The sequence below is a fragment of the Pseudorca crassidens genome, chromosome 2 (genome assembly GCF_039906515.1).
Source record: "Pseudorca crassidens isolate mPseCra1 chromosome 2, mPseCra1.hap1, whole genome shotgun sequence".
In the NCBI taxonomy this organism is placed as follows: Eukaryota; Metazoa; Chordata; class Mammalia; order Artiodactyla; family Delphinidae; genus Pseudorca; species Pseudorca crassidens.
In genome coordinates, this window is record NC_090297.1 from 162,087,636 (window position 1) to 162,114,220 (window position 26,585).

The window sequence follows — 26,585 nt, forward strand, 5'->3', positions numbered from 1 at the left end:
GCCAGGGAGGGGGGGATAAAAAAGCAGCAGAAGGAGAAGTTCCAGCCTCTAATGATAATCCAGAGAGAAACCCAATGCTGTGTATGAAACTGCACGGCCCGGACTCCAACGCACAGGTGAGTAGCACGGAGGGTCCCAAGTGGTCTTTCCTCCCACTGGGGAGCAAACATAACTGATGACAAATACCAACCTGCTGAGCATGGGGTCCTGAGGGCAATTTCATTTCCTGACCAAAAACCCACCCAAGTTTTCTGCTTAGAACATTAAAGGAAGTGATACTGATGAAGCAGTCAAGATGCTCTGGAGCTGGGCGCCCCAGGTTCAAATCCCGACTCTGCTGTGAACCTAAGTAGTCATTGAAGCTCATCTTTGCAACTCAGTTTCCCTCATCTGTTCTCAAGAAGAGTGGGTTAGGTAATCCATATAACAGTACTTAGGACCCAAGTGCCTGGCACACAGTAGGTCCTCAAAACCATTAGCCGACATGATCATTATTAAGACCACACGGACACTCTGGAAGGGCTCACCAAGTCACTCAGACCTGGTGAGACCAGTGTGGACAACCCTCTTACCGATTTCTACCCCAGCACCTGGTACCAGATCTGACTCAGGGAGAGCAGACTCGCCCTCTCTCGGGGGCCAGTGAGGCTGATTCGGCTGTGGTGTGAGGCATCGTTCAGGAGAGGTGGTCTGGTGTGCTGGCGGCCTGCTTGGAGTGCCTAGACAACCAGGACATAAATACCGCTGGTAATCCTCACCATGGTCAATACCACTCTCAGAGGAGATAACAGCACAGGAGGCTTTCGCCAGGTAAGCACAGGCTTTTGACAGTGCTGGGGAACCCCTCTGACCCCCACAAGTTCCCTGTCTCCAAGCTACAGCCCATCTGCTGCCAGATTAACCTTCTCCAAATCCATTTTCATCATGTTAAGCCCCGGCTCAAATGGCTCGTAGTTTTCTAGAGGATAAGCTCCAAACTCCTGAGTCTGAAGTCAGGACCCAGGCCTCCCGTCCAGCCTCCGCTTACACCTGTGCCATGTAAGCGCTGCTCCAATTCCTTCCCTCTCACACCAACCCTTCATCCCTGCACTTCTAAAACTGAATGAGGCCTGCCTCCGGGCCTGTGCATCAGCTCTGCTCCACCCGGCCAGGCCACTCCAGGCCTGTCCCTGAACCCGTTTCCTATAATCTGTTTCCTCACCTGGATATTATGACAGCATAAGTTCTTATTATGTCCAATCTAAATAAGAGAGGCAGAAGTACTTTGAAATGCATGAACATGTCACATATATTCAAGGACACATTTCTAATCAGGCCCTAACTTACTCTTGGCTCTTATGATTTTGTCTTCCCATCAGCTGATGTAAATTTTCCACTGCTGGTCAGATTCTGCCCCATTTTGTAAGTTATCTTTGGCACACAGAAGTCTTTCCAATAATAAGGCTCACATCTCACACACCTCTGACTCTTTCCCCACCTACCTCCACACACAGACGGACCCTGACCACACAAATACAAGTGTCATCTGTACTGTCACACAGGTAGGTGAATAAGAACCCTGGTGGGGAACCCTGCAGCTGTAGTTGAGGAGTTTATCTTAAACTAAAATCAGATATTTAAGGGGTTGTGTTTAAATCTGGCCAAAATACTGTGGGTGGCTTTGGGAGGCTGACTGATGGCCCCCCAGAGATGTTCACACCCTAATCCCCAGAACCTGTGACTATGTTCTCTTATGTGGCAAAAGGGACTGCTGAAAGTGTGATTACGTTACAGATCTTGAGATGGGGGGATTATCCGGCTGGGCCCAATGTAATCAAGGGTCTTTATGAGAGACAGAGAGGCAGGAGGATCTGAGTCAGAAGAGTGAGAGAAAGATGTGAGAAAGGCAGACGTTGGAGTGATGCAGTTGTGAGGAAGGAACCACGGCCAAGGGATGCAAGCAGCCCCCAGAGGCTGGAAAGGCCAGGGGAGGGGCTCTGCCCTTGAGCCTCTGGAGGGAATCTGCCCTGCTGACTCCTTGATTTCAGCCAGGTGATACCCATTTCAGACTTCTGAACTCCAGAGCTGTAAAATAATAAATTTGTGGCGTCTTAAGTCATTGAATTTGTGGTAATTTGTTACAGCAGCAATAGGAAACTAATGCAATGGCTATTTTTAAAAGATACATCATTGGGCTGGGAAGAGGGGCGATATTCTAGAATAATTTCCGGATCATTCATCTAAAATAACTTAGTTTAGTCACTCCACAAGTGGTACTGAGTGCCAGCTAAGTGCCAGGTGCTGTGGTAGGTTCTCACGTATCCCATGGGCAGCTCAAGACACATTATGACAGAGTCCTGCCTGCTTTCAGTATGAATATGCCCCATTCGTCTACCAGCCTCCTTCCCAGGCTCGGTTCAACACTGAAACCATTATGGAGCACTTACGTTACATGCCAGGCACTGTGCACGGCCTGGGGTACCGCAACGTCCAAGTAAGAGCCCGCACCCCTCAAAATGCTCCTCATCAGTTCTTACATCCTTAATCTTTCAAAACACTTTCACTTCAGATTAAATATTTCAGTGAAATAGTATTAATAACAAGAACAGCTACCAGTTATTACTCCCCTTCTGTGTATATCACTTTTTATTAGTCCTAATCCTACAGCAACCCTGTGAGGTATTACTGTCCCCATCTGCTGATGAGACACAGCTCCCAAGGTAAAGAAATCTCCTCTAAGTCCCAACGCTGTCAGGGGCAGGCCTATCCATGCCTGTCTGACCCCAGGCTCAAGTCCTTTCCTCCTGCAGCCTAGGAAGTGAGCAGATAAGAAACCTGCCCCCAGGTCAGTAACAACAGTCACTCTCCTGGGGGCTTCCCTGGTGCCGCAGTGGTTGAGAATCTGCCTGCCGATGCAGGGGACACGGGTACAAGCCCTGGTCCGGGAAGATCCCACATGGCGTGGAGCAACTAAGCCCGTGAACCACAACTACTGAGCCTGCGAGCCACAACTATTGAAGTCTGTGCGCCTAGAGCCCGTGATCCGCAATAAGACAAGCCCGCGCACCGCCACGAAGACCCAACACAGCCAAAAATAAATAAGTAAAATAATTAAAAAAAAAAAAAAGAAAGAAATGCCTTAGAAAAAAGAACAAAAGTCATTCTCCTGGAAACACGGCAAGGTTCATGCCCTGAGAAGTGTGTCCACCTGGTTGCAGAAAATCATAAGTCCTAAAAATCCAGGAGCTGACGGGGCTCTCAAAGGCCACCTGGCCAAACTCCCTTTCTGGAAACTCCTCAGCTACCAGGTTGAGAGTGTTAGGCTTCTCAGCACCAGCGATCCCACCCCGGTTCTGTCTCAGACGTAAGTGGGAGAAAGAGGCAGGAGCCCCACACTGAGTCCACTCTGGGCGTGCGCCTCTGGAAGGAGCTGTTGGGTACGCGGCCCCCAGTCCTGCCACGCTGACTCCCAGAACCTGCCTCCATCCGCAGCACCCCCAAACACCACACACAGGCCAGGCACGGACACCTGTGCACATCACTGGTGCAGACATTAAATTAACAGGTCCTGCCACCGAGGTCCCGTGCAACCCTCTGGCACTACAAGCGTACGCAAAACCCCAATAGTTTTTAAGACCAGTGAGTTACCCCTACCAGGGACGATCCTAGACAGACAACAATACTCAGGAAGAGAAATGAGAAGAGGATGTTCAGAGGAAGAGGCGACTGTCTCCTCGCTGACCTCCACTCTCCTTTGCCGGCAGAACTAAGGCCACGGGCCCAGGCCTGGCCTTCAACGCCCTTCACTGTGGACCCCAAGACATCTTTCCAGCTTTTATTTCCTACTATCTCCACCCCACACCAGCGCTTCAGCCAGAATGGCTCATGCCCCAACACACACACACACACACACACACACACACACACACACACACACACACACACACACACACTTTCCTACTTCCACATGCTGCTCCCACCTCCACCCCCGGGACACCCTTTCCTCTGCCAAAATCCTACCCATCCTGATGGAATGTTAGACGCTCCATAGGGTCTGCCCCCCATCCTGAAGTCACCTCTTGTCCTCTAAAGTCCCTCATCTCTTAATGGCCTAAGGTCGCCCTGCCATGCCCTATAGGACTCTTAGAGTACCTGTCCCGTCTCCCAGGCTGCATGGTGCGCTCCTGGAGAGAGGATCTCTTACCCAGACCTACACTCCCCTTGCGGGTTGGTGCTGTACCATGTCCATACCAGCAGTTTAATACCCACGGGTGCCCAGGGGCTCCCCAGCTTCTCAAGCTCCCTCTTCTAGAACCCAGAACCCAAGAGACACCAGGGATGCTAAGCATCTGGGAAACGCTCTTCCTGTCACCAATCACCCTGAAACCGCCACCATCCAGAGCCCTGGACGCAGCAGCAGCAGCGCCCTGTGTTAAATGGGGTGAGGGCAGAAGAGGGAGATGGAGGAAAAGCGTCGTTCACAGGGGCCCGGAGCCTGCTCACATGCGCACACAGACACTGGGAGGGAGGGGTGGCGGCACACCCAGGATGCAGCACCTCTACTGCGTCCTCTGCTCGGTCCCACTCCTTGCTTAGAAGAGTGAGAGGGAAGAGGGACAAAAGACAGCAGGCCTGGCTGCCAGTGAGCTCACGCACGCTGGAACAGGGGCACAGCAGGCCTGACCTGTACGTGGTGCCCAGCCCTTGCTCTACCAAATGCTGGCTGTATACACATTAGGGGGCAAGAGCCACAAACTGCTTTTTCGATCTCAGACAGATGGGGAGATGTTTGCTCCAGCACCTGTCAAACAGTCACCACCTGCAGGTCACAGGGCAACCTATTCTTACCTTCACCCTCCCCTGAGCCAGGACCCGGGCCAAACGCAGAGAAAACATGCCAGACAGAAAGCAAACACCGGCTTGACCCCAGGATCTGGATTTAATGTAAAAGTTCTGGGTGTGTGAACAGACCCCAGGACCTCCCATCCCGCCCAGCAGACGGCAGGATCATTGCCATCAGGCCCTCCGGTTCCCAGACAACAAGGGTACTACGATGAGGCTGATGGAGGAGGGTGGCCAGCCAGGCCCGGGTTCCAGGCCCACCCTGGGCACCAGCCACATGTGACCCTGGGCACATCCGCTCTCCCTTGGGCCTGAGTTTCCCCGTTTCCTCATGTGTAAAACAAGGTGATTGACCTAGATGATTTCCAGTTCCCAGAGATTAGGACACGGCCGTTTACCCTGAGCACAGAAGGGCTGGGCTGAGAATTGGGATTTAACAGGTTCTAGAAAGAATCATACACAAAAGAATCTGAGTACTAACCCTTCTAGACGTTCTATGAAAATAGCAAGTGTGGAGGGGCAGACCAGCTTCTCGGGGGCGGTGAGGTGTTTCCCAGGCCAGCAAACACCTCTGGGAAAATCCAGCGGTGGGGAGGGGCAGGGAGCGCGCCCCTTCTCAGACGGCCAGGAAACCCATCCTGCCCCGTTACACACGCACGCACGCACACACGCACACACACACGTACACACGCGCGCGCACGCACACACACACACACCCCTCCTCAGAGGCTGGCAGGAGCCCGGCTTCCCCTTCAAGCGCCACCCCCAGCCCAGCCTCCCCCTCTCACATCAAGCAGAGGGCCTCACTCACTGCAACTGACCTCTTGTTTCCTCAAAACAGAGGCAATCAGATGTGCTCACCCTCAACCCTCGGTCCGGTCTCAGCCCTCCCCCCCCATCCTATCTCCTCCCCGCATTGGCCATTCCCCTCCTCCCTCTCCCTCCTCCTTTAGGACTTTGCCCCGGACCTATTTTTCATTTTGCCTTCAATGTCTCCTTCCACAAAAGCTTTACCCCTCAAGCCCACAAACCCCGCTCTCGGCTTTCACGTACCAAATACTGAAAAACCTCCCGTTGACTCTGCTTCTCCTTCAGCCTCATCCCGGCCAACCCTGCCTTCCCTTCTCCCTCAGCACAGGCTGCCCCGACCCCGAGCTCTCCCCCTGTGGCACTCACCACGGCCACCTGATGGTTCCACCCACCTGAGTCAACACCACCCTCCTCAGCCTTTCCAGCGGGTCCCACCCTCTCCCCTGAAATCCTCTGCTGGGTTGCCATGTCTCACCCGGCCCCTCCTCAACCTCCCTCACCAGCTCCCCCTCCCCCCCTCCACCTCCACAGGAGTCCCCAGGCCTGGTCCCCAGCCCCCATCCTCCCTGCTCTCTACGCTGTCCCCTGGGCTGCTTCAGCCTCCCCACGGGCTGGCAGCTCCCCCAGGACCGTGCATCCCATTCCCAGGCTGGGCAGGCCATCTCAACCACTGGCCCAATTCTAGAACAAATCCAGTTACACACACGCCACGTCTCTCCCTCCAAGTCCCACAGGCACCGATGAAGGGGCACAGGGAACCCGGGGGGCGGGGAGGACGGAACCGTTCTGGACCTTGACTGTGGTAATGGTTACATGACTATATGCATTTGTCAAACGGCACAACCGCACACGAGAAAGTGTGAATTTACGGTATGCAAATTGTACCTTAATAAAAAAGGATAGGAAAAAAGTCCCGCAGGCACCTCAACCCCTTCCCGTCTAAAACTAACATCACCGTCTTCCTGCCGCCAGCCCAGCCCCGCCCCCTCTGTTTTCATTGGTGACACCACCATCCACCCCAAACAGTCCCCACCGCTCCCTCCACTAGAAATCTCAGCGCAGTGGCCAAGCAGTAACGTATTCCAGAGAGTCCACCTGCACAGGTTTATAACCTCTTGAATCTACGCCTTCATTCCACCTCCCCACTACCCGCCACCTGGGACTCAGGCCGCCTTCACTTCTCACAGGCCGCCTCACGGGTCTCCCTCCCCATCCACCCTGATCTCTCAAATTGACCCATTCCAAGACCCATTCTGCACAGCCTGCCTGCCTGAGTGCCCTCCCCTCTCCTCCCCACAGCAGCGCCCACCTTTGCCCTCCCTGCTCTGGCGTCAGCTTCAGATCCTTCTCTCCCATGGAAACCTGTTCCTCCTTCAGGCCCTAGCTCCTAGACCTCCCAGCACAGGAAGGCGGTTTCCCAGCCCTTTTCCAGCAGAACCAGCACCGCTGCGCCCTGGGTTCCCACAGCAGAGGACTGCACCCGCCCTAGGTCCTGCACGGTCTGCCAGTACCCACAGGTACCCACGTCCACTGTGCACATGCCAGGGCAGGGAGCCACCTCCCTCTCTGTCAGAGCCCACTAGGCTGCAGCTGAGTTGTGGGCGCCCAGGGAACTCTTTCTGGCCTGAACTGAACTGTCAGGTGAAAATTACCAGGAGCCTATGCCAAAGCCCTCCTGCCCCCCACCACCTCGACCCTACGGAAGCCCAGTGGCAGCAATGCTGCTCAGACTATCCTAAACTCCTAAGGGCAGATCAGACAAGCTGCTTCAACAGGAAATGGGGTGGGGGACTCACTCCACTCTGCTCCCTTGCCCAGCCTCCCGCTGCTCCCCTGCCACTCCCTACCCTCCGGCCAGACTGCACTCACCCCTACCAGACACTCAGCCACCCCAATGCCTCTGCTCGAAGAGCCCACTGCCTGGACCAATGCTACTCAAAGAATGGTCCTTGGACTCATATTGTCATCCTCGGTGAGATAACAGGAGTAAGGGCTCAGAAACTTTCACAGCAATTTAGCACCGTCAGGACATTTTTACTGTGTTTTGCAAAAGCGCTGGTCTGCAACAAACTGGGAAAAAATAAAACCTGGCCTTCAGCATAGAGCATCTGGGAAGCACTGGCCCTTCACCCCTCCAAACTCCTGCCTCTTCCTGCTGAAATCTTTCTCATGCTCAGAGTCCCAGCTAACACGCCTTCTCCTCCAAGAGCCTTGCCGTTTCCACCAGCCAGAAGTGGTCTGATCTAGACCCGGAGCCCTAGATCTGCACACTGAGGGTGTTTAGGTGGTATCTGCACACCCCTTATTACAACTCCCTGAGGTCCGGGAACCAAGGAATTGTTCACTTTTATATTTCCAATGCCACGCTCAAGGCAGACAATCAGTCAATATTTGTTCAACTAGGAGGGAATAACCCACAGTTCCAGAGCGGGCTTTTCTTCAGGGCAGGATGTGGAGAAGCACCAACCCTTAGAGCACACAGGGATTTTCCAGGTTTCTAGCAAGTGCAGCCCCTCTCCCTCGGCCCAGATGGAAATGGGCTATTTTAAAAAAGCAAGTCGAGGACTCCGGAGACAAGAACTCAGTCACTATTCACTACAACAGACTCTACAATACCCTGAAAGGGCAAGGTGAGTGAAAAACACTCAGCTTTCTCATGAATCCTTCTCTACATGCACAGAGTAAAAAAAGGAAATCCAAGTATGGAGAATAAAAAGAGACTTTCAGGGTCATTTCCAATGTTAGATATTCTGTGGGCCCCTGACCTCAAAGCAAAAGGTCAAGGGCTCAGGAGCCTGTAACCCCACGACAAACATGCTTGTGGACAGACCAGTGGACACCCACTTGGGTCTGAAAAGTGTGGGGAGCAGCCCACCCAGACACATCAGGGTCTGCCTCAGAGTCGGTGGACCCCATCCCCCACATAGGTGCAACTCCTCAAGGAGCAGGGCCCTCGCACTCCCCCTCTCCCACTGGCTCTTCTTTCTACTGGCTCTCCCAGGTTCCTGGCTGTTGTTTAGCAAGAATGCTGGAACTATTTCCAGATGCCACTGTCAGATCAAGACAACTCTCTAAATATTCCTGTCTAATTTTGCATACAGCTCTTGTTTCAACTGACAAAGATAATGACTCAGTATCCACGGCTCTTGATGGAAAATTATCGTGCCAAGTTTGGAGCTTCCCAATAATACACTCCTGTAAACTTCTTTTTGAGAAAAGAGAAGTGACCTTCCTGTCCAGATTCTTCTCTATAGGCAAGAAAGGGCACCCAAAAGACACCCTAACTAACCAAGGAATGTTATGGGAAAATCCTGATACATCCCCATAGGATCAATTAACAACAAGAAAAAGAAATTCATGGCAGGGGTTTCAGATGTTTTTCCTTGCCCTGTACAATGATCACCATTCTTCACTTTTCTGCGTCCCCACCAGTTTGGGACTTTGAGGTTTGGGGCATAAATTCTGGGTTACAGTGAAGGCAAAATCTAGACTCAGAAGTAGTGTCTTTCCCCACACAAAAAGAAACGGCTCACTGTCTCTGATGCTTCAATCAACTGTAAAAGAACTGTACAAATTGTAGTGTCCATTCTGCGCTCCTGGGTAGCCCCTCTCTTGGAGGAGTACATGGCACATGTACATACACCCACATATATGTCTGAAATGCAGCCACACACTTACTCTCTGCAGACCCAGGCCTGGCACCCTCCCACATCATAAGACATAAGAGATATCTCAGCAAATCAGTAAGGATGAGCAAAGCATCGCCTTGGAAAAGCCACTTATGGATAACTGAATTGGCCTTTCTGCCAGCATTCAGACAGTATAAATTTGTTTGCTCACTATTTAAAAACTGCCCCATGGTTATTTCATATGCGTATCTCCCACAGTCTTGCAAAGTCCCCAAAGACAGAAACCACAAGTCTCCCACTTCTTTTGTACTCTGGACCCAGCCAGTCACTGCCATGCACCCAGCAGGCACAGCAAATGACCATGGGTTTCCTCACTCCTATCCCCCCAGGTGCAGAGTGGGGGACTCCATTAAAGCCCAACCTACAGGGCTTCTATCATTGGTTTAGGACAGAGATGCTACCCTTTACATAAACCTCTCAGCCAGTCATGGACAGGTCCTAGGGGCCCTCTGGCAGTATGGGAAGACTCTTTTTACAGTTTTACCTCTGGTTCTCAACCAAGGCTGCTTTTGTCCTCTAGGAGACATGTGGCAATGTCTGGAGACATTTTTGGTTGTCACAAATAGAGTGTGTGTGTGTGTGTGTGTGTGTGTGTGTTGGGGGGGGTGGGGGTTACTAGCATCTAATGGATAGAGGCCAGGGATGTTGCTAAAGGTTGAGAAACGCTGTCTTATGTGACACACACGTAAGTGCTCACCTTAGTTCACTTTTCCTTTGAGTTGCCCAAGGTCAGGCCCAAAATCCTAACCCTGCCTTGTCTGCATTATTTGCAAAGTTGAAAATGCCCAAAGTCATCACCAGTCTTAAAGATGCTGCTCCTGAGAACCACCAGCCCCTGCTTTGCTTCTTCTCCGGAGATGGGCCCTCCTGCCAGCATGACCCACCCATGCACAGCATGACAACTGGCAGGCTGGCATCAGGCATGCTCAAATCCTTTGGCAACAAGTTAGACCTGGCAGGCCCAGCTCCTCAGTCTTCTGTCACGCACACCCAAGGTGCAAGTGAGCATGGACAAGTTTTCCAATGGGCTGCAGGCCCTACCCTGGATGAGAGGTTGCACTTAAGTCTCTCACCCTTCAGAGGACTGGCACCTGTCGTCCAAATGGAGAGTTCCAGCATCCAGGCCTGCCCCCGCAGCATTTTCCATCCCACAAGGCACATGGGAGAACTGGCCTGGGTTTGGCAGAGGGGCAGAGACTGGGCAAAGGCACGAGTTTAGGCAATTAAGCCCAAACCATTCACAAGACCCCCGGAGATTGTAGAAGTACGAGGAGGGGCCAAAGAAAAGCCAACGGAGGAAAGGACCAAGAAGGGTCCTCCTTCCCAAGTTCACCCAAAACCCCCAACTGTGGAACCCAACAGCTGGCTCGGGTCAAGCGAGTCAAAGTCCTGGCACAAACCTGGGGCCAGGGGCAGTTAGCGCCCCTGAGACAGTGCAAAGGGGTCTAGGCGTGAAGAGAAATATTATCATGAGAAAGCGAGGCAAGAAAGCAGTACTGTCGACCAAAAGACAAGGCACCAGCACGCGGCCCTCGTCCCCTCCCCAAGACAGGTATGGGCTAAGGTGGGCACGGGGGTAGGAGACAGCCGCAGGGCGCCCGGAGCTTGGGGCAAATGAAACTCGCAAACGGGAAGCCGCGCTGTTACTTGAGGATACAAGAAGGGCCCAAGCGGGTGGTGAGCACAGATCTGGCCGCAGGCAGACGGCGCCCAGGGCACGCGGTGGGCGGCAGCCTTACCCGGCTGCAGGAAGCTGGGATCCGCGGTCACCTTCGCGCAGCCTCCACGCGCTCGCCGTAGCGTAGACACCCGGCATGCACTCCGTATCTGTTTACCAGCGCGCCCTAGCCCAGAGACCCAGCGCCGGGAGCCCCGCCCCGCAGGCCACTCCCATTGGCTGCGCCGCCTCCCCCGCCCCCAGTCCAACGTCGCGCGGCGTGGGGCAGCGTGCACGGCCCGTGCGCTCGACCCGCGGCCAATCGGGACGGAGGGCAGAGAGAGAGGAGCCAATGGGAGGCCGCCCCAGCGCGCGGGCCCCTCCCGTTCTTCCCTACCGCCAGCCCTTTCCTCTGGTTGGGAAGGCTGGGTAAAGGCTGGGCTGCAGGCGTGGGTGCTCGATGCGGCTGCACCCCGAGAACTAGCCCTTCGGTAGATGAGGCGGCGGGCGCAGCCGCGGTGACCAGCGGTTGGATGTCACGTCCCGGCCGGTGCTCGCCGGGCCTCCGAGCGGGACTGGAGGGGAGGCAGTGGAAGGAACTGACGTGACTGCAGCGGGCTGGCCCGTGCTCTCCTTTATGTAACGAGGGCCCCCTCCCAGTTCCCACAAAAGACTCCCACAGAAGGTGGAAGCGCTGTGGGCTGGCTGAGTGCGGGCCCGCCTCCGGCGCCCGGCCCCGCCCACATGTCGCGTTTCTCTTCTGGCTACGAGTGTTGGCCCTATGGGCGCGTCCCAGGCTGGGTCGCCCGAGCAGTGGCCCCGGTGCGTGCGGCGTCGTATACCCCTGTTAGCCAGGCTCCTCGCGGGGGCCCGGCCCTCCTCGGAGTAGCGGGCACAGGCCAGCACGTGGAAGGAGCGGAAGCGGGCTCTGCGGCGGGCGGCCGGCTCGATAAGAAGCGGAAGACAGGGAACTGCCCCCTGAGGAAGTGCCTCCTCCCAAACGGAGTGGCCCCAAATCTCCTCGTCAGCCCGAGGTATCAGATCTGAGACCCGGTTGTCTTGACCGTTTCCACTCCCTGGTCTGCAAATCTGTCCAGGGATGTCGGTGGAGAAAAGGGAAATCAGAACAATTTAGTGACTCTTCCACAAAACTAGATACTCAAGCCAAAGGATTGTCCTTTTTTCCGAGGTGATTTTGAGGAATTAACATTTTGGAAACTTGTTTACTATTACTACTTAGGAAAATTGACCGTTGTATGCTGATGCCTGCAATGGGGGGAGAGGGTTGTGATGAAATCCAGACGTGAACCGAGCTTCACCGTTCCTCATGGACGCTGGAGCCCGGCGTCCAGGCCGTCCCGGCCGTGGGACCTGAGTTGAGGCAGCGTGTCCCCCGCAGCGCAGAAGCGGAGCGTGCGGGACCGGGGTGGCACAGCTGTGCGCTTCTCTGGCCGGGTCCTCTGCGCTGCCGGGTCTCCTCTGCAGGAACGTTCACATACTCTTACCAGTCCAAATTCTATACACACGCCCCACCCCCAATCATCTCCACATTAAGTACAACGTATATTTTGAGAGAGAATTAAGGAGGTTTTGACAAGTTTCAAGGAACTGCCCCAAGCAGGGTGGGGCTAAGAACTGGGAACTTGCCTTGGGTAGGCAACTGGCTCCCTTTTACCACACAGGAGAGAAAGTTCCAGCCCCCTGGGTTAGGCCTTCAAGGGGTGTACGTTGCTCCCTCCTAAGCTAACTGTTCCCTTAACTGCCTGTGTTCCTCCAACCCCTGCCAGCGTAGTGACCTCTACCACTGCCCATAGGATAATGGAGTCCCCAGTTCATCCCTTCCCATAATGTACAAACTCTACCTGGTGAGACTTCACTGGGAAGAGGGTGTGATTTTCATCAGCTCCAGCTTCTGCCGAAGGGGAGAGAGGATGTGGTGCTTTAGCGAGGAGGGAATTGGGTACTTCTATGCCAGTTCAGTCTCACTCCACCAGCAATGCCAGGGTTAGCTTTTCTCTAAAGTACCTGAAGACCAGCATTACCCAGTACCATAAACATTCGTTTTTCTTCAGAGACCACCAGTCTAGTTTACTGGAGAAATACCCCCCAACTAGTTTGTGCAAGTTGTGAAATATGAAATTATGTGAAATGTGAAATTATGACCTCAGCTTTATTGTGCTAAAAACACCCTTCTTTCCTGACCTGACTTTTTTATTGCAAAGATTCCCCCCATTAACCCTCCAACACTGTTGGTGGGAATATAAGTTGGTACAACTATTATGGAGAACCGTATGGAGGTTCCTTAAAAAACTAGAAATAGCACTACCATATGATCCAGCAATCCCGCTCCTGGGCATGTCTGGAGAAAACCACAATTCAAAAAGATACATGCACCCCAATGTTCATTGCAGTACTGTTTACAATAGCCCGGACGTGGAAGCCACCTAAATGTCCATCGACAATGGAATGGATAAAGAAGATGCGGTACATATATACAATGGAATATTACTCCGCCATTAAAAAAAGAACAAAATAATGCCATTTGCAGCAATAGGGATGGACCTAGAGATTGTCATCTTGAGTGAAGTAAGTCAGACAGAGAAAGACAAATATATCGCTTATATGCGGACTAAAAAAATTGTACAAGTGAACTTATTTACAAAACAGAAATAGAGTCACAGGTGTAAAAAACAAACATGGTTACCAGGGGGAAAGCAGGGGGAGAGATAAATTGGGAGATTGGGATTGACATATACACACTACTACATATAAAATAGATAGCTAATAAAGACCTACTGTATAGCACAGGGAACTCTACTGAGTACTCTGTAATAATCTATATGGGAAAAGAATCTAAAAAAGAGTGGATATATGTATAAATGACTCACTTTGCTGTACAGCAGAAATTAACACAACATTGTAAATCAACTACACTCCAATAAAATTTTTTTTAAAAAAAGATTCCCCCATTACTTCAAGTTAAAGATTCCTTCAAATTTTTTGGTTATGATAATGGCATTGTAGTTAGGTTTTTTTTAAAGAGTCCTTATGTTTTAGATATACACACTGAATTATTTCCAGATGAAATAATAAAATGCATGGGATTAGTTTCCAAATGCTACAGGGCTGGAAGGAAGAATGGGTCATGAGTTGATAACTGTGAAGGTATGATGGATATATATAGTGGGGTTCATATTCTGTTTATGTTTGTTTGAAATTCTTCATAATAAAGTTAAAATAAAAAAGAAATCTGGGCCAAAAAAAACCAGTTGGAAGATAATACTAATAATAAAGGCAGAGTGAACGACGAGAAAACAACGAATAACAATCGTTACTACTCTTCTAGGTATAAACTCACTACAAAGTAAGAGCAAGGATGAATCTAACTGCAGCTGATGAAAAGACAGCCAGAAAATTCAAAATTAGCAAGAAGATATTTGAAGCATGGATTTATTCACTATGTACCTCACTCCGAGTGTCTGAGTGCCTGAGATATTATTGATTATATGATACGTCATCTTAATTATCGACTTTCTTTTAAATTTATCTTAAACTTCTAAAAATTTACATTTTTGTGTATCTTTTTTAATGGGCATAATATATTAATACAGTATTATTCAAAACACACACAGATCTGTGTATACATACATGCACATGTATGTATATACATATTCTCCCAATAAGCAAAGATGCCAATGCCTGGGACGTTTGGGTGAGAAGCATGATGCTGCAGCAATTCCCCTCTGATCTCAAAATTTCTTCCTTAATAGCAGAGACAGAGAAGGCAATTATCAATTTTTCTCACTCCACTCAGTTATTCCTATCAGCATACAAACCTTTTAACTGTCTCTCACTCTTCATCCCATCTCCATTTCTCTGCTCCCATTTTCAGCAAAGTCATGGAAGAATTGCCTATATCCATTTTCTCCTCCTTTTCTTCCATTCTACTTGAACCAATCTAGTCAGCTTTACCCCCCATCATTCCCATAAACTGCTCACCAGTGATCTCCATGTTGCCAAATCAAGTAGTCAATCCTCAGATCTCATCTTAAACTATCAGCAGCATTTGACCCAGTTGATCACTCCCTTCTTTTTTCTTAGTGGTTGCCCTGGGGTATAATTAACATAACATTCTAGTTCAAATTAATACTAACTTAATTTCAATAATATACAAAAACTTTGCTCCTATATGGCTCCGTTCTCCCCCCTCTTTTGTGCTGTTATTATTATACAAGTTATATCTCTGTTCATTTTATGCCCATCCCCACATATTTATCATTGTTGCTTTATGCAGTTATTTTTTAAATCAGGCAAAAAAATAAGAGTTACCAACAAAAATATACCTATGCTGCCTTTTATATTTACCTATATAGTTTCTCTTACCATTTTCTTTATTTCACCATGTGGATTTGAGTTATTGTCCTTTCATCTCAGCCTGAAGGACATACTTTCTTTCTTAGAGAGTGTATGTTCTAGTGATGAATGCCCTTGGTTTTGTTTATTTAGGAATGTCTTAATTTCTCCTTCTTTTTTTTTTTTTTTTTTTTGCGAACCCGGCCCTCTCACTGTTGTGGCCTCTCCCGTTGCGGAGCACAGGCTCCGGACGCACAGACTCAGCGGCCATGGCTCACGGGCCTAGCTGCTCCGCGGCATGTGGGATCTTCCCGGACCGGGGCACGAACCCATGTCCCCTGCATCGGCAGGCGGACTCTCAACCACTGCACCACCAGGGAAGCCCCCTCTCCTTCATTTTTAAAGAATAGTTTTTCTAGATATAGAATGTTTCATTGACAGGGGTTTTTTTTCTTCAGTACTTTATATCATGCCACCGATTTCTGCCTTCCGTGTTTCTGATGAGAAATCAGATGTCAATCCTATTAAGGATCTTCGTGCATGATGAGTTGCTTCTTTCTTGATGTTTTCAAGATTCTCTCTGTCTTTGTCTTTGATAGTTTGATTATCATGTGTCTAGTTGTTTCTCCTATCTGAGTTTATTCTATGTAGACTTCAGTGTGCTTCTTAGACATATAGATTAATGTTTTTTATCAAAATTGGGAAGTTTTCTGCCATTATTTCCTCAAATATTCTTTATGTCTTTTTCCCCCTCTCTCTTCTCCTTCTAGAACTCCCATTATAGGTATGTTGCTATATTTGATGATATCCCACAGATTTCTGAGGCTGTGTTCATTTTTCTTCATTTTTTTCCTTTCTTTTCTTCAGACTGGATCATCTGAATTGGTTCCTATCTTCAATTTCATTGATTCTTTCTCTGGCCTGCTCAAATCTACTGTTGAGCTCCTCTAGTGAATTTTTCATTTTACTTATTGTATTTTTCAACTCTAGAACTTCTATTTGACTATTTTTTAACACTTTCTATCTTTTTATTGATATTCCTTACTTGGCGAGACATCATTCGCATATAAACCCAGAGTTTGTTGTTGCTGCTGCTTATTGTACTATTATTCTTTGTTTGCTTAGTGACTTTTCTGAACTAATTCTGTAAAGTCTGATTTTGTTGTATGTGGCCACTGAAGTCTCTACTCAGTTAGCTTAGTGGTGAGCTAATGATAAGACAGAGATTTCCTTAAATGCATGGAACTAATAAATCATCCAGTCTTTGCTGAGGGACTCTGTGCACGCTGGGGCATGATTTCAACACTCAGCCAGGCAGTTGACAACTCTTCCTCAACCTAACTTCCTGCTTGTGCAGAGCCGCACAGTCAGAGGTGAGATCTTAGTGCCTTCCCTGAGCATATGCCCAGCCCTGCCATGTGTGTGGCCTTCTAGAGTCCCAAGAATATGTTAGATTTTCAAAGTCCCTGTGGATGTCTCATTCCCCAGCTCTCCTTAAGCTTTCTGGTTAGTCTATTGTTTGTCTCAACTGTGATCTACTGCCTCAGGCAGCTGCGAAGTTAAAACATATGTCTGTAAATTTTTTTTTTTTGACAGATGCTTCTTAAGAAAAATGGTTTTCACACTGGGTAAGCTTGAGTCAGGTCACATACAGACAGCCTTGCAAGTGGAGTCTTCTAGAGAACCACCAGACAGGTAAAATAATGACAATGCTCTGAGAATTTGGCTTTGAAAAAGTTCCAGTTCCATTATGCTCCCTGGGCCAGGCTGAACCAGGAATGTGGACTGTTATTTTTCAAGCTACCACATAGCTGGAGGTGGGGGGGTGGAGGCAGGGCACAGGTGAGACTAAAGCAAGTTACACCACCACAAAGCTCATTTTTCTTACTGAGATTCAGCCATTTTTCTTCACTCCCCAGGTTACTGCAAGCCTTTGGTTAGTTTGCAAAGTTCTGGAAAAAAAAGTTGATTCTGAATATTTTTGCCAGTTTTTTCATTGTTTTTGTGGAGGACAGAATTTTCAAATGCCCTTCCTTTGCCATTTTCTCTAATATCACCCCACTCCCTCCTTCTTGAAACAGTTTTTTTAAATTTAGCCCCTGGAACATTATACTCTGCTAGTTATCCTTTTGAGAACCAGCGTTTTCTCCTCAATTTCAATTGCTGGGTCTTCCTCATCTTCCTGACTTCTAAATATTGGAGGGCCTCAGGACCCAGTCCTTGTATCCCTTCTCTGTCTGCACCCACTCTCTTAGTGATCTCATCCACTTCCCATAACCTGACAACTTCCAAAGTTTTAACTCTGCCACGAACCTCTCCTGTGAATTCCAGACTCACAAATCCAACAGCCTATAAGGATCTTCACTACGATGTCCACTAGTTATCAAACTCAAAATGTCCAAGACTGAACCCTTGATTTACCACCCATCCCTGCTCCTCCCCTAAGGCTCCCTGCCTCAAATAAGTGGCCTTCATTCACTGCTCAGACCAAAGACCTTGGCATTCCCCTTGACTACTCTGTTTCTTTCATACTTCACATCAAATCCATGAGCAAATTCTTCCACTCTATCTGAAAAATACACCCTGATCAGCCAATCTTTGCCTCAACATCACTGCCACCCGAGTTCAAACCAACATCTTCTTTCACCTGAATTATTCTAAGTAGCCAATGAGCTGATCTTCTGTTTCCACACATCATCTTACAGTGATCTTTTTTTGTTTGTTTGTTTCTTTGCTTGAAAACAAAAGTCAGATCATGTTATTTCTAAACTCAAACCCCTCTGATGGCTTCTCATCCCACTCAGAATGAAATCCAACATTATTACATTGCTCTTTAAGACCCAGCATAATCTTACCCCCAGGTATCTTTCAGATGTTATTTTCAATTGCCCTCTCCCTCTCTAATTTTATTCCAACCAAAAAAGGCCTCCTTTCAGTATTCGCCTAACATGCCAAGAACTGTCCCATGTCAGACTTTGCACTGACCCTTCCTTCTGCCTGGAACACTCATCCCTCAGACATCCTCATGGCTCACTCCCATGCTTTGTGTGGTTCTGTGACAAAATGTCACCTTATTAGGGAATTCTTTCCTGATCATCCTACCAAAATATGACCTATCCTGTTCCTTAACTTGTCTTAAAAGGACTCTTTATTCCCTTATCTTGCTTTATTTTTCTTCCTTGTACTTTTTATCACCTAACATATTTCTATTTACTTGTTTGTTTAATCATTTGTATCCCCCAACTGGAATGTAAGTTCTATGAGAGCAAAATCTTTGTTTCTTTAGTTCACCATTGTATTCCCAGAACCTAGGACAGTTCCTGGCAAATAGTAAGTTTATGGTTGAAAGCATGGACCTTGGACCCAGAATGTCTGGATTAGAAACCCAGCTCTGCTACTTACTAACTGTGTGACCTTGAGGTAGTTACTTAACTTTTCTGTGCCTCAGTTTCCTCCTTTGTAAAATGAGGATAATACTAGTATCTATATGTAATAGGGTTGTTGAGGATTAAATGAATTAATATATGTAAAGTACTTAAGATGGTGCCTATCACATGTATACTTTATATAATTCTAGTTATTATTTTTGCTTAATAAATGAATGATAAACCCAACATTGTAACATGTATTCAGCAAGATACTATATTAATATCCATTTTTCACTAAATTGTTACCATACATACACCTGAAAATGACTTCTAGATTTTGAAATGAAAAAAATTAAATTAAAAAGGACCACATTTTCTGCAATTTCATCTAATTTATTAGCTATGGTGTTTCAAGTACTTTTAGACCATCTTGATATTACTAACCCATAGTAAAAATCAACTAGCTTACTTAATAATTGCATCTTTCATTTCTAAGTCAAAGCTTAGTCTTTATTGATAATACTTAGAAAATTTATATACTGGTTGCAATATTTTCTCTTTAACACTAGGTTCTGAAGTAGAAGAGCTTAATTTTCTAGCTAAGAGGTTGATAAATCATAACTTTCAGACCTGGAGAAAAAATTCTGAGGCACTTTTGTAGAATTATGATTTTCGTGCTCCACATTACCTAGTAGTGTTTAACGTCAGTATTCTTTTTGATTCTGTTAAAGAAAAAAAATTCATGGCATTTGTTAAAGTTGGTAAAGCAAGGGGCTTCCCTGGTGGTGCAGTGGTTGAGAGTTCGCCTGCCGATGCAGGGGATGCGGGTTCGTGCCCCAGTCCAGGAAGATCCCACATTCCGCGGTGGCTGGGCCCGTGAGCCATGGCCGCTGAGCCTGCGCGTCCGGAGGCTGTGCTCCGCGACGGGAGAGGCCACAGCAGTGAGACACCCGCGTATAACAAAAAAAAATAGTAAAGCAGACATTATTCAGGCCCATTGCTATAAGTACAGGGACCACTGCAGTAGGAATTTGCAGCGGGGAGAGAGATTGGGCTCAACTCTGAATATACCATAGGCAAGTGGGAATTTACAGCCAAGGAGCTGGGTGGGAGGTGAGTGTATGGAAAATAATTAAGAGGAAACATTAGGGGTAAAGAGGATTCTAGCTAAACTAACCTAAAAGGATTCTTGCTGAAGACAGGCCAGGGTGATCAGACAACACCTGGGGGATGTTGGCGATTGAGGAGCCTGATCAGATATCCAGCAATCAGATGTGGAGGATGCGGGTTCTTGCTAAACCAACTTAGCTGGGTTCTTGATAAAGCTGGATCTTACAGGGAAATGCACAGATGGGCCTAGGAGAAGGTTCAGGAGCCTGTCTAAAGTTTGGTAAAACAAGGAAGCTTGACAGTCAAGCGAAGAATCTTTGTCAATTCCTGGACCGTTTGGCGTATATATTAAACAGCATGTGGCTAAGAATAAAAACAACTCATAACTGTGTGATAGTCAAAACCAGCAGTTCAGGAGGGGCTGTTTCAAAGTGGGAAGATGCCTGAGCAACTGGGTCAGAGCCTGCACGCCTCCTCTCCACAGGCTGCCCAGTGTGAGTGCCCCACACCACCAGGGCTCTGTTACAGGAAAACAGTCGTTTAATATCTATTTTATCCCTTAAATGTAAGAAAGTAGGAATGAAGACAAATTCCACTACTGTTTTTTTGTGGGGTTTTTTTCAATTTTTATTTATTTATTTTTGGCTGCATTGGGTCTTCATTGCTGCACACGGGCTTTCTCTAGTTGCAGCGAGCGGGGTCTACTCTTCGTTGCGGTGCGCAGGCTTCTCATTGCGGTGGCTTCTCTTGTTGTGGAGCACGGGCTCTAGGCGCACGGGCTCAGTAGTTGTGGCATGCGGGCTCAGTAGTTGTGGTGCACGGGCTTAGTTGCTCCGCAGCATGTGGGATCTTCCCGGACCAGGGATCAAACCCGTGTCCCCTGCATTGGCAGGCGGATTCTTAACCACTGCGCCACCAGGGAAGCCCTCCACTACCGTTTTAAGTACATGAATTTCCCACGACACCTTCACAAACCACTGTGTGGGAACGCTGCATAGGGTGAGCCCCCTTTCCCTAAAACTTTTTCCTACTTTTAAAAAATTTTGAACATTTTAATAGATTTCGATCTTCCATTAGGTACTACATTCACATGATGATTTTTGGGTTTTTTTGCGGTACACGGGCCTCTCACTGTTGTGGCCTCTCCCGATGCGGAGCACAGGCTCCGGATGCGCAGGCTCAGCGGCCATGGCTCAGGGGCCCAGCCGCTCTGCAGCATGTGGGATCTTCCCGGATCGGGCCACAAACCCGTGTCCCCTGCATCGGCAGGCGGACTCTCAACCACTGCGCCACCAGGGAAGCCCCCCATTCACATGATTTTTAAACAACTATTCTGAAAAGGTTTGCAGTGAAAATTCTCCCCCTACTCCATGTCTCTCCCACCCACTTCCCAACCCCAATGCCCCCCACACCTCTACACCCTCCCAACTGAAATGCAACCACTGTTCTTAAGTTTTCTGTCTCTTTTCAAAGTTTCTTCATACATATGTAAGCAAATACAAACATACAACCCTATATTTTATACTAACACTCATACTGCACACTATGTTTTGTTTCTTGATTTAAGATTACGTATAGTTTGAAGCTCTTTCCAAATTAGTACGTAGATAAGTGTCCTCGTTCTTTTTTCAGTATTATGTTATGTGCATGAGCCATAATTTATTTAACCAGTCTCCTGCTGATGGTCATGCAGACTGTTTCAATTCTTTTGCTCTTTCAAACGAAAGCAACAGGAACAATCCTGTTTCCAAAATGTGATTGGTTTGGACCTAAGCAAGGCTGGGTTGGTGCACCGAGAAAGCAGAGCCAGTGCAGAACCCGCAAGTGCTCTCCCTGTGCTCTGAGACCTGACACCCATGACTCACTGGTTCCAAGATTAGTCACGTACGCCCAAACACCCCATGGTGAAAACAGATCGTTTCTGAAGCACCAGGAATGCACCATCACAGGCCGCAATCTGAGGAGGTCGCTGGACTCAGACAAGTCCAACCCAACCAGCTAAGGGAATGACTTCAAGGGATTCCCAAGCCTGTTCAACTAAGGCCAGCCTAATGACTGTAATTAGCTGACTGCGCAATTGTAAGTGATTAAGCACATTACAGAAGAGGTTCAGCTCCCCACAACTGGAAGCATCCCAGCTCAGCCCGCTAGCAATGTCGGCTGCTTTCCTCTCCGTTTTCTTAGCCTTTGCAGCACGTGTCTGCCTTCACCGTAGGGTTATGCTTTTTCTTTTCCAGACTAACTTCTTTTCAACACACTGTAGCATAGGGACATTAGCCAAGTATGCCTAATCATTGGTTTAATTTGTCCACTTTAAAATTGAAATATAGGGAATTCCCTGGCGGTCCAGTGGTTAGGACTCCATGGTGCTCTCACTGCCGGAGGCCCGGGTTCAATCCCTGGTGGGGGAAGAAGATTCCTGCAAGCCACGAGGTGCGGCCAAAAACATAAAATAAAATAAAACTGAAATATAACTTATATGCATTAAAACGCACAGATCTCAAGTCTATAGTTCATACGTTTTTACAAATGAATATATCATGTAATTAACACCCCAATTAAAATATAGAACAAATTTCTTCCCTCCAAAAAGTCTTTCATGCCCTTCTTTCCAGTCACCCCCTACCTCGCTCCAGGCAACTGTTCTGATTCTAAGTGAATGTTGTTAAGGAGAAATAACTGATTACATGACATGGATTGGGAAAGAGTACCCTCTGAATTGAAAGAGTATGTAATTCATTCTCTTGTCCTTAAATTCTCAAGCATGTGTGGGCAGCCATTCTAGCTGCTGAATGTTTTTTACTTTGTTCTCCCTCAGAGAGTCACTGGATACTTTTTAAAACTTTTTAAAAATTCACTTAAATTTAGGAGCAGTTTCCAGATCTGGGCCCCAAGTTTGTAGACTAGAGCAGCAACAAACATACTGGAAGCTGAGAGCCAGGAGCAGAGCTTAATTGTATGTCAATCTCTTGCACCGCGTCCTTCTGAGCTATCCAGGGTCAGGGGTTAAGAGAGCGAGGCTGTGAAGGGGAGTTTAGAAAAGAGAGGAGAGATGTGCCCCAAACAGAAAGAGCTCCTGCTGCCAGGAACCTCAATCAAGGCAAGTAGGAGGGCTGCAAGGAAAGACACTTCAACCTAAAGGTGAGGACAGACCAAGGGCACACACACGGCTCCATTTTACCAATGATCAAGGAGGTCGAAAGTCAATGTGAAATTTCAGTACGAGTGCAGGAGTGCCTGGTTCCCTCCAGTGAAATAAGCAATCTCTGGAAAAGACTAGGAGGCGTGAACCTACAAGTCTGGATAGGGCAGCTTGTCCTACAGGTAATTAAACTCTGGGTTCTATTTTCTTTCTCTGAGCCAGTGAGAGCGGTGTCAGCTAGTCCCCCTGGTCATGGTAAAGCATGTCACATAGTTGTCCCCACCCCAAGAACCCCAGGAGTGTGTGTGTGTGTGTGTGGTGGGGAAAGGCATGCAGGGAGGGAGTCATAGAAGGGAGGGACGATAGCTGTATTGTTACAGGGCAGGTGTAGCTGAGAAGGAGAAACTCCTGCCTCCTGGTGCCGTGGATCCCAGGGAAGGATAGAGGACAGGCATTCTGCATCCATGAGGAGACCCCAAACTATCTCTTACCGAGAGTCTCTGGGCAGCTGGTGCCTGGGTGGATGGGGGAGCTGTGAATTTAACTGAGAAGCAGAGCTCCTAGATCATGGTCCTGGACCACCGGTGAGGAACACCGTTCGCCAAGCTCAAAGTGACAGGAGTGGAATTGTCTTTCCTGAGGAGCCACAGAGACCTGGGGGCTCATATGGCAACTAGACAGACCAGAGACCAGTGGTCCCTGCTTGCATGTGAAAGTCAGACCCACCCCATCCCCTACTTTGAACTGTGTAAGCCTTTGGGTTTGGGGACAATTAAGGAGTGAAGGAGCCCCACGGAGGAGATACTGAACTTCCTGCTAACCAGGCAAAAGGGGAATTAAGCCGGTTTTCTTTACGGGAGAAAATAAAAGACAGGCTCACCTTGTACCCTAACTTTGTGGGGCAGTTCATCCTACTTACTCAGGTATCATCTGAACCCCCAGAATTCTTTGTACTCAGGTAACAGGTCCTGCCTAAGCAGTAACTTCTAGAACTTGTGCTCCAACTATTGCCCTTGCCTCCAGTGTCCTCCCTTCCTACCTGTAATCATTAAAATGCTACTCATTCTTTAAGACCTAATTCCAGTGTTACTTGCTACAACCCCTCTGATCACCTCAACCAGAAACAGTCTGTCTCTCTTCTTTACTTTTAGTGTACTTTGTTTTAGCATTTGCATGCCTCATTCAACTTTCCTTTTTATACCTTATAAATTATAAACTGCATATCTTAATACCTCCCACAGTGTCTTGTACCTAGAAAGTAGCCCTTAAATTAAAAAAAAACAAAATTTAAACTGCTACCAAGGTGTGGTAGACATTGGGAGTGTCTTCCCAACACCTCTTGTCCTTCTCTCCATTGTGTAGTCACCATAATATGAGTGGCATTGACCTCCCCCGATTCCAGGGGTGGTCCCCTATGGTGTAGGCCAATCCTAACGCACCTGCCAAAGTGATAGGTTTTTTTAGCCTGAGCCAGTCAGTGCATAGCACGCCCACAGTGATTGGTCCTGGGGGTGGTCCAATCAGAATGAAGCTAGGACTTACCCTCAGTGGTTAAGGGAAGCAGTAGTCCTTTTCTCCCCAGATTAGTTGTCAAGAAATTTCAACTAAGTTGGTCAGTACTAACTGAGCTGCTGTTCACAGGCATCTTGTAACCACGAAGAAAGCCAGCCTAAAAAGGAATCTGGTGCACAAATGTGGACAGGGCAGAGAGAATCAGAGACATGGAGCTGGAGCCCCAATTAAACCATATTAGAAGGCTTCCCTAACTTAACTTTTCAGCCATGTGAACCAATAAATTCTCTTCACGGTTTCTCTTACTTGCACCCCAAAGCATCTGAGCCAGTGCATTGGGAAGGCAGCATTACAGTGAACATTGTGGGTTCACATGTGTTCACATACACACCCCTTACCCCAGCACCCAGCCTGAATCTTTCCAGCGAGAGGGAACACACACACACACACACACACACACACACACACACACACACACAAAAGTGAACACTTTAAAGCTTTTGCTAACAATTACCAAGACATGGAACTGACATCTTTTGAAAAGTTTTAACTGACTTCTGTATTAAAAATGATTTGCAATTTTAACGTGAATTCTTAAGGATATCTCAGACTCTAGCAACTGGTAATAAACTGTGTACATTTTTTTCCTTAAAAAAAATCATATATTGTTTGGGACCCTGTAATAGTACTTAAAGTAATAAAAGCAGCCTTTACCTTTATGTGAAGTTTGTATTTTCAACATTTTTCTTCGAAGGTGAAATGGGGTTCGAATAATTGAAAGGCGATGTTGACTTTTTCTTGTCCGGTTCCATGTCTTGACCTGCTTTACAACTTAAGATTTTCCAGCCTGCTTGTTCACTTGCTTTCTTGGCAAGCATCTCTGGGTCTCCTCTCTAGGGGCCTAACTCCTTGTGACCTGGGACCACATCTTGTGCCTCTTTCATAACCTGTGTCCTCCTCATGCCATGAGGAGTTCCACAGCTTCCCGAGAGCTGGTGGATAGCCCATGGAAATTTCCACAGCAGTTGCCCAGCTTTAGCCCCCCAGCCTGGGCCCTGGCCTGCAAGTCCTACCAGCCCACGTACACTGAGCCTGGCTCCAGGTCAGGTCTGCGGTCTATTTATGACTTCTTATCTCAGGGTTTGTGCCTTGGCACTTTGCACTCAAGAAACTTCTGCCCCTCCTCACCTGTCAACACATGTCCTTATCTAGAGAAGAGAAGAGTGGGGTGATAAACAAACTCTCTTCCTCCACGGCTGCTTAGATGGCCCCAATGTCTCCCTACCTTTGGTTCACTCTTCTTGTTTGGGGGCCCAAATCCTTTGATGGGAACAAAGAAAACCTTCTGACATTCAGATAAAATATCGTTATGACCACTGATGAGTTTATTAATGAATTTGTTTCTCACATGCTTCCCCTTACTAGGGAAAATTTGTCTCCCGAGTGGAAGGAACCTCTTCCTCACTCCTGCCGGGCATAATCCTGAGCTTAGCTCATGGGCAGAACGAGTCATTGATTGACCCCAAGGTCCCTGTGGGAGCCGCTCGGGGAAGAGCTGAGCTCAGGAGGGACGAGGAGCACACAGTGCCCGAGGAGACACCCTGCTTGCAGCCCTGCAGCATCGTTCTGTCCTCCTGGGCGTGGAGTGAGAACAAGGGACCAGGAGCGAGAGACCCTGAGAACAGAGCAGAGCTCTACCGCCACACCAGGTCCCTTAGGTACGTTACATAACCTCCCTGGGCTTCATGTTCTAAGGTGCCAAATACCTGACCTACTACTTAATTCTTAATTTAATCTTAAGATATTATTACTATGATTTTATTTTATGTGACTCAGATGCCAGCTGAAGCCTCCCTAGATAAGACTGGTTCAAACGAGCATTCCATATCCTGCGGAAGCCTAAAGTCCTGCCCCCCATATTTTGGCCAATTCTGGGAGGCCAGGGTGGAAGGTGGGAGGAGGCTTCTGTGCACAGACACCTCTGGCCCTGAGCCCCTGCAAGTGCGGAGTTCTATCCATTTGTGGACGGGCTTGCCATCTGTGTGCTGTCCCTGTCCAGGGCTGTGCCTGCTCCTTTGGGGAATGGAAGGGATCTACGTGACGTTAGATTAAATATTAGATAC

General features: G+C 48.2%; 1 protein-coding gene and 2 long non-coding RNA genes across 5 annotated transcripts in view; 1 reads left to right on the forward strand and 2 right to left on the reverse strand.

Moving 5' to 3' along the window:
- COQ8A (coenzyme Q8A) overlaps positions 1-11,217 on the reverse strand; it is a 49,612-nt gene extending 38,395 nt beyond the window's left edge. The window contains exon 1 of one of the 2 annotated variants that reach the window (XM_067729570.1): positions 11,060-11,217. The gene's annotated coding sequence lies outside the window, so the exon portion shown is untranslated. The remainder of the gene's footprint in view (positions 1-11,059) is intronic. The other variant, XM_067729571.1, reaches the window with a different exon arrangement.
- Positions 10,524-26,585, forward strand: part of LOC137220051 (uncharacterized) — a 29,547-nt gene continuing 13,485 nt past the window's right edge. The window contains exons 1-3 of the long non-coding RNA XR_010941435.1: positions 10,524-10,872; positions 16,927-17,025; positions 25,888-26,180. This is a non-coding gene — a long non-coding RNA (uncharacterized lncRNA). The remainder of the gene's footprint in view (positions 10,873-16,926; positions 17,026-25,887; positions 26,181-26,585) is intronic.
- On the reverse strand, positions 20,433-25,565 carry LOC137220045 (uncharacterized). Of its 2 annotated transcripts, none has more exons than XR_010941429.1 (3): positions 25,177-25,565; positions 24,493-24,631; positions 20,433-22,227 (listed from the first exon to the last, which is right to left on the reverse strand). It is a non-coding gene; the product is annotated as an uncharacterized lncRNA (long non-coding RNA). The 2 variants fall into 2 exon arrangements; XR_010941428.1 differs by having other exon boundaries at positions 20,433-20,688; positions 25,177-25,564.